This window comes from Ictalurus furcatus, chromosome 24 (assembly GCF_023375685.1).
Source record: "Ictalurus furcatus strain D&B chromosome 24, Billie_1.0, whole genome shotgun sequence".
Classification (NCBI taxonomy): Eukaryota; Metazoa; Chordata; class Actinopteri; order Siluriformes; family Ictaluridae; genus Ictalurus; species Ictalurus furcatus.
This window is the reverse complement of record NC_071278.1, coordinates 19,433,173-19,446,441: the sequence shown is the minus strand read 5'-3', so window position 1 is coordinate 19,446,441 and position 13,269 is coordinate 19,433,173. Positions and strand designations below refer to the sequence as shown.

The window sequence follows — 13,269 nt, the reverse complement described above, 5'->3', positions numbered from 1 at the left end:
GGAGATTCTACATTTCACGAACCATCATCCTTGACATGGAATATTTGGCTCTGAATGGTGACTTTATTCCTTTGACTACCAAGAGAAATCCCTGGAGCTGGTGCTAATAATAAACTGTGCATGCTTTCTCACAGGGCCAGATGTTAAAGCGCACAGATTTGTTGATATTCCAGGTCACTTTGTCAGATTTAGGAATGTGTTTAGACCAGTGTGATCTCAACTGAGCCACTGCTTTAGAATAACACTTCATAATACAATATACTCATTTGTATTTGTATATATATATTATGTAAATTTTAACTGACCTAGAGCCAAAATTAAAGAAATGAATCATCATCGTTTTCGGCACGTTTTTTTTTTTTTGTTGTTGTTGTTGTTGTTTTATTATTATTTCTTGCATGGACAAAGCAAACTGAATAATTGAAAGGAGCGAGCACTTGACATCCCCAGGCTCCAATTAGTGCACATCTATGTCCTTCAATCTGCTGAACACAACACACAGAGAGCACTAAGCATGTTCAGTGTGTCGTCAGAAATGCTTTCTGGAAAGAGTGTTTTTAGTAAAGTGTGATATTCTCAATTGAATTTTATTTGTGATAGCAATTTCACCAATTGACAGTGACTACGTTTACATGGACAGGAATAATCTAATCATGGACCTTATTCTGAATAAGACAATATTGTGATTAAGGTGTTTATATGATTTGCTTTCAGAATATTCCTTTCATGTTCCTGTGTTACACGTTATAGAACATGGATCGATTAAGGGCACACGTCATTATGTCCCCGCTCCACGCCGTCCGACGTTCTCTCCAGAATTTCACGTATCGATGTACAGTTGGTCTTCGTTATGGAACCGTATACAGTTTTGGGTGTTTTTATTTTCAATTTTACGAAAGCTTCAAGTGCAGTTAATTATTTGTCACGCTGTACGTGCAAATAGACGACTGCTTGAAGCCGTGAGCTGCGTCCCAAACTGTGTACTTACCGTCTATATAGTATATAGAAATACGTATTTTGCCTACTACATAGTAGATAAGTACGTGGTTTCGGACGCAGCCGTGCTCTCTCGTTTGCCGTCAAACGGTTGAGCGCTGCCGTGTGTGTACGTGTCCTGTCGCAAAATGCGGTGAAAACTCCCACACGGCGTTAAAAATGTGATTAAGGTGTGTACATGTCTATAATTAATCAGAGTATTGTCTTAATCAGGTTGATATCGGATTATTCAGTACATTTACATGGACAAAATAATCCAATATTATCAATATTCCAATATTAACCGATTAAGACGATACTCTTGATTAAGAAACTGGCATGTAAACAGCGATTATTGATTATGTTAATCCGGCTAAAGTCATACTCGAAGTGAACACAAATCGAATTAAGACGTGTGGAGTACTCCTGTTTTAGTCGCATTATCAAAGTGCATTACAGACATCTACACACCTTAATCACACTATTAACGTCGTGTGAGAGTTTTCCCCGCATTTTACGACAGGACGCGATCACACACGGCAGCGCTCAACCAAAACTCCCTGATAAGACCCGAGGAAGAAACCTTGAGCGACTCAAAGGGAACGAGTCCTCTTCCAGGTGACACTGCATAGTGGAATTATATCTCATTATAGTATGCAGGTGTAAAAGAGTAAAGAAAAACAACACTAAATGTGTTTACAGGATGTTCAGTATGAGCAGATTGTGAATAAGAGTCCTGGGATGAGTACAGGACAGTCTTTATGATTACAGCAGCAGTTCTTAGATACAAATCGGCTTTATCCGGTTGAGATTATCCACTGAAGCAAGGCTGAGACTTTGGCGTAATCATTTTTTTTTTTAGGAAGTGCAAATCTTTAAGGTATGCATGATTGCACATCAATAGCATCAGAAAGCTCCAATTAAAGCATGAAGTATTTTCACTTGGACATTAATAATGTATATGTACACATCACTTTTAAGTTTGAGTTCAGAGATAACAGTGCTTATTACTGGCCCTTGGTATAATAACTATCACCTCCAGTGTAATCATCTACAAGTGTTTGAATATTAACATGTATAAACATATACTAAGAGTGCTAATATGCAGTCTAATAGGTTGTGCGTTTAAGTGATGTGTGCGTTGTGGGTGAAATATACAGTAGACTGAGAAAGCAACAGCTAAATGAGATTTATCGATGTTCTTGTTCTCGATGGCCGTGGTGAGGTTGGATCTCAAAACGATCTCTCAAAAGTGTCAACTGAAACGTGCCACGTGAATGCAGAAATCATAATTAATGAACTGATTAAAGACATGAGGTGAGTAGAAATCTGTCCAGAATGCAATATTAACACAGAGAAGTGCGCACGTGTGTGTTGTGTTCATGGTAAAAAGAAAAGCTTTTCGTCGACTCACTGTTGAATTTGGAGGTGTGAAGATGTCAGTGGCGAATATTTAACATGAGGCCAACTTTACACACTGTTGAATTAAACTAGAATACAGAGACATGTTTAGGAGTAATTGCAGTAAAATAATGCTGTATTTTTTACTTTAACTGATGGAAATGATTAGGCAGTGGTTATCCAGCACACACAACTGTCGTTCCTGAAGTACCCTTAAGGCTGTAAATCACACTATATTTTGCACTAAATTTCATATTCATTAAAGCAAAATGGACAAACCGTGCTATTTTGCTTATTTGAAAGACACATATTCCTCTGTTAGTAAATCGACATTAATGCTTTTTTTTTTTGCAGGTGTGGTTCAGTTTGTGCACGTGTTAAATATAGCCTCAAGGCCTTCAAACCACCAAACTGTTTCATTTGGAACGCTGAACAGGAAGATGTCCACACATTGCCATGCTTTGCTGTGTGACCTGCTGTGGTGCCCTCTCTTTGACTCTGCTGCCAACCAGACAGAGCCAAGACCACCACCAGTCACCTTCCTGAGCGAGTGCCCAACACCACATTCCACACACTGAATACCTATAAATATTTCAACAGCACACTTGCTTCGAATCATGCCACATTTACCAGTCCCTCTAGGATTTAGCGATTGCAGAAATTACCGCAAACTCAAGGAAATGCCGCAATATTCAGAGGAACTTGCAATTTTCCAAACTTATCACAGATTTTCCGCCATTTGGGCGGTGCCATGTGACAATGTGCCATGTGACATCATCACAACGCACATTTAGCCAAAGCCCTCTTCGATTACGTGCGTCGAATATGAATACAGCTCAAAGGTCTCATTTACCAACAAACATCACTGTGAAAGACAATTTCATGCAATTGCAATTTCAATTCCACAAAAAAAAAAATAGGACAAAAAACTTTTTTTTTTAAGTTTGTCGTTACATTTAATGTTATGACACGTCAACTCTAAACAGTCATTCCCTCAACAACATCTATTTTTTTTCTCCAATTTATTGAATTTTAAATGGAAAAAAGCCCACCATCCTGAAGATGTTCCGTAGCAGAAAACGTACTGCTTTAGCTCTGACTGTTAGAACTAAAACTGAAAACTCCTTCCATTGATACAAAATAAACATCGCCTCACAGAAAACTATATCATCATATCAACGATTACACGCTTTCTTTATCTGATTATGCTAAGCCTCTGCCGTACAAGCCCCTGTTCAAGTTGTTGTACTAGCTGGAACTATTGTGAAACCAGTCAGAATTCAAAATTCAACACATACACAGTAAAAGTAAATAAGAAGCATAATGTTTATGAGACGCTGAAACTTTGTCTAATCAGGTACAGGATTTCGAGTATATTATGCACAATGCACAAGCCATAATCATGCCCAGACTTGCCTAATGTTACTAAATACAATAAACAAAGCCAAATTGAATGTCATGAATAAGACATGCCAACACAACACCAATGCAAGGATCCCACTACATACAGGGTAAAATGATCTGTACCAGAATTTGGAAAATGCAGGTCTTATCTTAATGTAGTTTGAGAGAGAACGTCCTTGGTCAGCTTTTTTCATTTTGCTTGTTTTATAGGTAGCCTTTTATAAACGCTGAGTAAATGTAATAAATTTAATAATTAACTAAAACTAAGTTAAAATGTATTTACTGGGGGCCATTAGCTGTAATTCACATACTTTGATCAGTGTCCTACGCTCGTCGGTGTTTAAACAGCCATGTGTTCAGTATTCGGATGGGTAGGTGCTCCAACAAAGGAGCTATGACTAATAAAGTGACTACTAAGTGTGCATGCTGTTAAAAAAATAAAAAATAAACAAAATTCAACACTGCTGACCTGATCCCAGTGCCGCGCACACTACCACGTGAGTGTCAGACCCACCTCCTAAATAATATCTGCTCTGCAGTGGTCTTAAGTTTGTCTCTTTGGTTGCTGGATGGAGTAAAAGGAGGATGATAAAATTTGCATAACTATACCAAGGTGTATAAAAGGTTAGAAACTAACCTGATAAAATAGCCAATGAGTATAGGTACAAGGTAGATGTATTTGATAAATTGGCCACACTGTGTACACTGTTTGGACAAAAGTATGTGGACACCTAAGATTTACATCAATATGTGGGCCTTCCCCAAACTGACACAGAGTTGGAAGAACAGAATTGTCTACTAGAATGTTGTTTTATGCTGTAGCATTCCTTCACTGGAACCACATGACCTAGCCCATATATATACATATATATATATATATATATAAATATATTTCAGTTGATCTCTAATGCAAATATGTCTTCTAACTATTTAACCAATAGTTTATTGTATGTTGTGAACATCTTATGAGTTTCTTATTAGTGTTCTGTTCAGTTTTGATGAATCAAAGCATTCACATCGTCCAGCAAATTCCGTTTGAAGTAATATAGTTTGACTAGTAAACATGTCACACCAAGGGTTCACCATCATGGTTTTTTTTTTTCCGAACAAAAGTAAACAATTACGTCCCAAAAACTTTTGTTTAAGGTGATTAACTATGGTTTTATTTTTTGTTTCTTTTGTTTCATTTTGTTTGATTTCAGGGTATTTATCTTTTGGGAGAAAAAAACAATAAAAGATTAATACAAAATAAGATTTTGTCCGTATCATGCAGTCCTACAGTACTGTGTATATAGAATTATAATGTCTGTATAAAGTATTGTCCATGAACACGTACACAATGTCTAAGCCATTAGGCGCAAAACAGTAAAAACCTTATTCCAGCACACATCTGCTGTTGTCCAACTCAGATATCTTAACTAAGCAAATTAATACCTTCAAGGAGCCCCCCTTTCCCCTCCAGTGCCCTTAATACAAATGATTAAATCATTTTCCCCCCTTTCCCTCAGTCCTAATTTCTCCTGATACAGTGGCTCTGCTGGAGCCTGGGCATGCTAGCTATTGATCAGCAGCCTGAGCAGATTACCCTAATAGCAGGATTAGCAGCCACATGTTGGACACACGTGGCCCACACTGCTCAGTAGTGGTGCCAGATCCCCTCTGAAATGACTGGAAGAGAATAACAGACAGAGAACAACACATATGATTCGATTACTGTATGAAAGGAAACAGGTAAAACATATAGCGCCTAACCGACAGAATGCACCGCTGAATCACGATCAGCCGTTATGAGGATGTGGTGCTATGACAAAGGGCTGACAAATACAGTAAATAAATTATGTAATAGCTACAGTATGCCATTGAGCAAGTAAAAGCTCCAGTGTGCTACCCATGCCCATGTTCACAAACCTAACTGAATAGATCAAAAAATAGAAGCCAGATAGTAAGATCAGACAGGTGTCTAGTGCATTAATACAATTAATACGATCGTGTATATCACTGTGTTTGTGACCTCAACAAAACCTCAACGGTTCCTTTGTGAATGTTTCAGCTATCAGCGTGGTGTTCTGTCCTTATATTGGACATTATTAAAGTCTGGCTAGCATCTTTACTTTCTCTCAAAATGTTTAAAGTCCCCATGAAATCAGTATAGATGTTTTGTGGCTTTAAGTATGAATATGTTAGCCTTAAGCTAGTGTGCACCAAAACAATGACAAAATTCACATTTAGAAGATATATGCATTCAAAAATGTACAGTCTCTCTCTACCACCAATACAGAGCAACAATTTTGATGACATCATTCTTCACGTCAGCTGCTTATCAGATTTTCTGTCCAATCAAATAGAATCTGAAGTGTCCCACCCCCAATATTATAAAAACCCATGGTACTAACTCTCAAATACGGCTTAGCCCAGGCTGTGAGGTAAGCTAAATGCTACTGGTAATTTTAAAAAGGGGCGGGGTCACTCTATATGCCCCGCCCTGACTTACATCAACAAATTGAATAACACTGCACATTTCAAGGTACTTCACAGGGACTTTAACTGCAAGGTGACTGTGTGATGTGCTAGCAGACTTCACCCTGGACTTTATTTCGTCCATTTCATCAGCATTTCTACATATCTGGAAAAAATCCACCATCTTCTGTCATCTGTGCATGCTAATGAATTCACACACTAAAAAAATCATTCTACCGTGAGCAAGATAGCACTTTTAAGCAACTACAAATTTAAAATAATAATAATAATAATAATAATAATAATAATAATAGCCCAGACATTAAATGTGCTTTTCTCATGCTACTGATTTTTCCACCTGTGCGCTGTAAATGGAAAAACACTGTGGTTTTGTTTGTCAGTGAATAATAGGTGAGGCAATATTACAGTTGGCATTGTGTCATTAGACTGGAGGAACTACAGCCAACTTTTTATCACACTGCAAGTTATTCAAATGATTCTCAACACAACAGAGAACCCCTGTTTCTGACATGTCACTCCCTTCCTACTCTCTCTCTCTCTCTCTCTCTCTCTCTCTCTCTCTCTCTCTCTCTCTGTCTCAGTGCGGTTTCTGAAACTCATAACAGCATTTTGCTAACTTCATAAATGTAACCTCACTAGTACTCTGAAAAGCCTTATTATAGCACTGTGTCAGAATTGGCACTAATGGCAATAATTGCCCAACAACCCCAAATTCCTTGAGAACAATAGCATTAAAATATTAAGGTGCAAGTTTTTTGGCCACATCCAGATGGGGAGCACTGAAAGCCTATTCAGGCAGTGGGGAAAAAAAGGAATTCCAGTAATCTACTGCTGATCTTAACAATGGCACCCTTGTGCCTTTTGTTTTGGTCAGTTAGAACAACTGCATCCATTCTCAATGACTTGTTTGCAAACTGTCTCCTCACAAGAATGCCAAATTTTACAAATTAGTGGTTAGAGGAGAGTCATACACTAATCATATGAAAGCTTTAGGAGCTAAATGAAATCATGATCTATGAAACTAGAACCCAAATAGGGCAATAAGGTACAGGGGAAACCTGGCACTGCGAACTGCGAACTTTTTGTGCTCAAACTTTTTGCACACAGCACACCCCTTTATTCATTTAATCAACTGAACAAGTATGATATAAGAACTCCACTTTTTACTACTATACACCAGAAATATTCCATCATACTTGTACTTTTATTACACTTTTATCCCTGTGTAACATGTGATGTGACAACAAAGCAAAACTCTTTTAACTGAAAGAGAAAATTCCACAGACCCCTAGGTGCATATTTATTTTATGAACATAATCCAAATATTCAAATATTAGGCTAAGTATTTGAACGTTTTTTTTTTTTTTTAATGTGTGTATTTTGGCTATTTCTTTGGAGCAACAGAAAACATTTATATTAAAATTGAAGCGTTAGTATTTATATAATCAAGTTGTTTTTTGAGTTATGGAGGTTTGAATTCAATTGAAGTAAAAGTCAAACCGGTTATTAAATATAATAACTTTGATAATGCCAGGAAGTAATTTCCACCACTGGAATAAAATTTTATAAAACATGGAACCCCTGGATAAAATCTAACTTTGAGAATCATGGGTTTACAAAATGCTAATTTATTATAGTGTGGTGAGTTTTCAAGGTTCAATGTTGTTGGAAAAGGAATTTTAAGCAAAAGACAGAGAGAAATGAAGCTACTTTTTGTACTAAATTACTACTTTTAGCACTATTAGAGTATTTCATATGCCTTAAAGAAAAGAACCACAGGCAGGCGACATATTTAACATAATTCGAAATTTCCTATATAATGGTATTAGAAATTTTGCAACAACCAGGGTCTTGATTTTACACAACCATCTATGGTCCATTTAGGTATTACTAAATGCAAAAACAAACACTGTATTTCCATTCCCATCTAAACCTCAGCTTCTTCCTCGACTTCAGTCTAAAGATCGCTAAACTTCCTGAAACTTCACAACTAATCACACACACACTGCTTGACCCTGAATGCTATTAATGTCTAATCACTTCTCCAATCATCACAGGCCTGCTACTGCTTCCACGTCAGATTAAAGCAGTGCATCCTGAGGTCTGAAACAGGTCATGGGCTGTGTGAGGCAAAGATGAAATCCAACATGCCAACAGAGCTCTCCATGTCAACATACATGAGTTTGTTTGATTAGCCTGGTGGGTGAAGAGAACACAGTTAGCTGATATAAAACCAGGCTGGTGGAGTTGCTGCAAATGTGAGCAGCTGCTGCAAATAAAAGGGAAGTGAAGTTTAACTCGAGAGCTCGTCCATGCAAATATCCCAACTGCTGTGGCTGTGTGTAATTTACTAAGCGGTATGGCTGGCATTATTCTTGCAAATGATCTAAACATAAACCCTATGGAAATGTAAAAACCTTAAGAAAAGATTCAATATAAACCATTGAATTGTCCCAGTATACAAAAAGTGCTCACATTTACACTTTACAAAATGAACCGCAACCACATGTAAGCCATAAGAAGACAACGAACTGCCTTTTAGTTCCCGTTAAAAGTCACGCCTGTTAGAAACAGGGGCCCTCGTCTGTATTAGCTTTTGTGCTGACACCACGCTAATATTCCCCCGAGCCCTGATCCAAGCAAGTCCACGTCATCATGCAGTCAAACTAAACTGCTTCGTTTTAGTAACTATTATTACACATGTGCACTTTGAGAACAGACGTACACACGTTGTAGATCATCCTGATAACATAACTGAGACAGACTGTGTTAGTTCCTGGATTGTAAGAAGAGCAGAGACTATTCTCATCTCAATCTCATTGTTTGTGTGCATTCAATAGAATGCAAATGTTTGCATCCCCCTATAAGAAAATTAACAAGACAAAGATATTTAGGGAGTTTGGTTCTACAAATCGCATGCCTCATTACAGAAATGGTTCAATAGTGTATGCTAAGACAATAATGGGGTCGGGATATCAGTCCAAAAGTTTCTGACAGTAATATAAAATACTCTGTAATGTCCAGCTTGTATGCCCATCTTTTACCATTCCAATCTCTTTGTGTATCTTCAGCAGCTTTTAGATCCTCTGAGTTGAATTCCCCCACCCCCTTCCTGCCATTTCTGCTCTAACTCGAATTGTTGTCCAGTCTTTGTCTATTTTTCTGGACATCTGTTATAACTCTGTTATAACTCTGCCAGATGTCCTATACTGCTTTCTTGTTGCAGGATACACCCCTATTGCATTCTTTTTAACTTCTTATAATTCTTCTTTTTTTTTTTAACCGTAGCTAAATTCTAAACTGCAGGTGTATGTGTAAAGGTTTACATTTTTCAACCCAGAACCTTTGCAAAATTTCACACTCAGCAATATATACACCCAAAACACTGATCTTTCTTACAGGCCTCAAAGGAAGGATTAAGAAAGTAAAAGTTAGCATGGAGTCGTGCTCTTTCACATTTTTCATTCCTTTTTGTTGTTGTTGTTGTTGTTGTTCAGGAAATAGGTCTATATAGTGTCATTGAAAAACACCTGGATCACTGATGTTACACGTGTACCTAAATATTCAAATGAACGAGAAAGAAAGAGGAAGGGAAACACTTAGCTCTTTGTCTGAAAATGAATCTGCTTTTGGTTTCATAATCTCAACCGTAAAGTTGAAAAGTGTGTGTCTGAATGTGTGTGTATGTGTGTGTGGGTGTCCTGGCCTATCTGCAGATAAAGGATCTGGCTGTGTTGGGTTTCTTATAACCTACATACATTTTTTTTTCTTTGGAGGGGGAGTGTGAACATCCTCCCCTGTGTGTGTTTTTCCTCTTCTCTGAGCTTTCCGATGCAAATGTGAATAGCCGTGTATCCCGTCAGCTCTCACTCAGACGCTTCTCTAATTCCTCACTATAGTCTCAGGTTCTCAGGCTGATCCTGATAAGAGAAAATGTGAACTGACAGCAATTTGTGCTTTAGGAGTTGGAGGAAAAAAAAACTGAACAAACAACATCAAAAAAAAAAAAAAAAAAAGTAAAGAGCAAAAGCCCCACCCTGAAATTAGACCAGCATGACAGCAGACTCAGTATTATCAGCTTTGGCTATCAAAACGGTTTATTAAAGGGAGAAAAAAAAAGACACTTGATGCTCTGAACTCAAGTATTTCCATTCACAATCTAATCAGTATGATGGATATCTATCCTGATGCCCTACCTCTGGATGGAGCTCTCATCAACTAGAGGCTACAGCCTGGAGATTGTGTGGGATGGTACCGCTCGCATTGCAATTACAACATGCAGTTTTGCACTCCTTTAGTGCACAGTGGACTAGTTCAACAAACAGACTTCCTGTTAAAACCATAATGGACTTTCTTTTACTTTCACACTATCTGTTGTGACCCAGATGAGGACGGGTTCCCTTCTGAGTCTGGTTCCTCTCAAGGTTTCTTCTTAGGGAGTTTTTCCTCACCACCGTCGCCACCAGGCTCGCTCATTAGCGATAAATCCACACACTTAAACTCTGTATCTCGTGTTTATATATTTCTGCAAAGCTGCTTTGAGACAATGACCGTTGTAAAACGCGCTATACAATTAAATAAACATTGAATATGAAAAGGAGAGATGACAGTGTTTAACGGTGTGCAGCCTATAAAAGTGGTTTATCTATCTATAAATAATAAACCCAAGTGTTCTTAGAAGAGGCTACACCAGTCCCATCCCCCAGTCCAGGAAAAACAAATGTTTTAGCTGGAACATTTTTTTTTTTTTTTTACGTAGCTCTATTCATCAGATGCAATCATCTTTCTTGAAGAAAAGAAGAAACAATACCCTGTGAGTAAAATAAATTTCTAATGTGCACACAAATCTATTCCAAAAAGGTGTGAGATGGTGTTTGTCAGCTATGGGGAAAGATCCAGGATAGCCAAAAAAAAAACCTCTTAAAGTTAAACCATGAACAGCTGACACACTGGGTTATGATGAATAAATCAATGGGATTATTTATTGTATATGGGAACAAGGTACAGGCTACACTACTCTACAGAGGCAGCAGTTCAGTTGAAAGATCTCAAATCGTTAAAGCCGCACGGACAAGGCGATGAAAAAAAAGAAAGAAAAGAAAAAAAACTTCCTAAAAATAGCGCATCAGGAAACGGAGTAGGTTCAAGCACTGACTCGACAATGCAGCCTTTATGCTTTATCCTTACATGTCCCATCCTGTGAGCGATTCTGCTTTAATGCTTTAAGATCAAGCTTAAAGATGATTTGAGTTTGGTGAGGCGCTTTATCTTGATCGCAGTATAACGCATTCACATCAGCGGCTCGGTGCCAGGGTTCCATGGTGCCAGGGTTCCAGGGTTCCTCACGCCTCCAAAAGCGTCCCTCTGGGATTCAGGGCACTCAAAGTAGCCCAAGACTGAGCTGATCTGTACGTTTAATGGTTCTTAAAGTAGCCCACATAGGCGAGCTGATGGTAATAATAAGAATAATAAGAATAATAACTTACCTCTGGGCACAAACAAATGACGTAATGAAGTTGTGTAGCAGAACAACAAGACGCAACGCAAGGTGACACTCCGGGGCTTCGGGTGGAAATGACGAGCCGAGCGCCGTGTCCGCTTTCACAGGCTCTCCCCTAAGCACAGTGCACTAACCAGGGCCACTCCAACCAAGTGAACTTCCACCTTCCAACCTTCCAGCCAAAGGGATGGTTTCGGTGAGCTCGCGCGACGATTTCGGGGCAGACGAACAAACGCGCGGTGTGCGAGTGTGCGCGCGCGCGTCTGCATGCGTGCGTGCGTGCGTACGTGTGTGCGTGTGTGTGTGTGTGTGTGTGCGTTTGTGTGAATGTTAGTGCGACACCTGGAGCGCTGTCGATTCCTCCCTGTTCCCATCTACTGCTGCTGGGATGCACGAAAGTGTGGAGGTGGAGGAGAGCTGCAGATCTGCGTCAAGCATGCACACTTTATAGTCTGGCCAGTAGTTCCAGCTTTCTTTCTTTCTTTCTTTCTTTCTTTCTTTCTCTCTCTCTCTCTCACACACACACACACACACACTTACTTTAGGCTACTTACAGTAATTCTACAAAAACAATTACACCTGGCTGGATACCACAGTGCCATGTTGTTTTAGTCTAGCCACAGCTGAAGAGGAAAAATTCACCTCGACTGTATTTTAGTTACAAAATTAACACCACGTACACTAAAAAATGTGTTACAGCACATAGTTTAAATATTACAACAGTCTACGTTAGCTTAAAAAGTGTTTAAGTTTTACATCCCCATAAAACTACCTTAGTCAATGTATGTGCATTTGACTCAATAAGGTGTGTAATGACTTAAAACGGTCAACACGGTGGCTTAGTGGTTAGCACGTTTGCCTCACACCGGGGTTCAAGTCCCGCCGGGGCCATGCTGCGGGGGTTTCCTCCCCCAGTCCAAAGACATGCATGGCTGATTGGCGTGTCTAAAGTGTCCATAGTGTATGAATGGGTGTGTGAGTGTGTATGTGATTGTGAGTGTGCCTTGCGATGGACTGGCACCCTGTCCAGGGTGTACCCTGCCTGGTGCCTGATGCTCCTTGGTTCCCCGTGACCCTGAAAAGGAGTAAGTGGTAGAAGATGGATGGATGGAATTGTCAATCAAAAGTCTAAAACGAAATATTTCGCAGAGCTGGAGAAGGGGTTAAGTAACGAGTTAAGTAACAACATTTCCAATTGTGAACAACATGACTGATAGAAATATAATAACAAATACATGAAAAACAGAATTCATATCATTAATTAGGCATATGCTGTCAAAACAAAAGCAGATGAAACATCTAAGTAAGGGTGTGCAAACTTTTTGCACTCAGATACGTTTCAATGTATGCATGTAAACATGTTTTGATTCTAAAACAGTTTAGTATCCTGTTATATAAAAATAACAAACTTTTTTTGTTGTTTTTTTTAAACCTGCTGTACAAGTCCCTGTCAGCTGTTACTGTAGAAATGATAATGTATTAGAACCAGTGCATTAATATAAATAATAATA

At 38.7% G+C, this 13,269-nt stretch overlaps 1 protein-coding gene across 1 annotated transcript in view; it reads right to left on the bottom strand.

Annotated features, from left to right (window-relative positions):
• Window positions 1-12,448, bottom strand: part of znf516 (zinc finger protein 516) — a 43,863-nt gene extending 31,415 nt beyond the window's left edge. The window contains exon 1 of the mRNA XM_053613536.1: window positions 11,745-12,448. The gene's annotated coding sequence lies outside the window, so the exon portion shown is untranslated. The remainder of the gene's footprint in view (window positions 1-11,744) is intronic.
• Window positions 12,449-13,269: the final 821 nt, after the last annotated feature.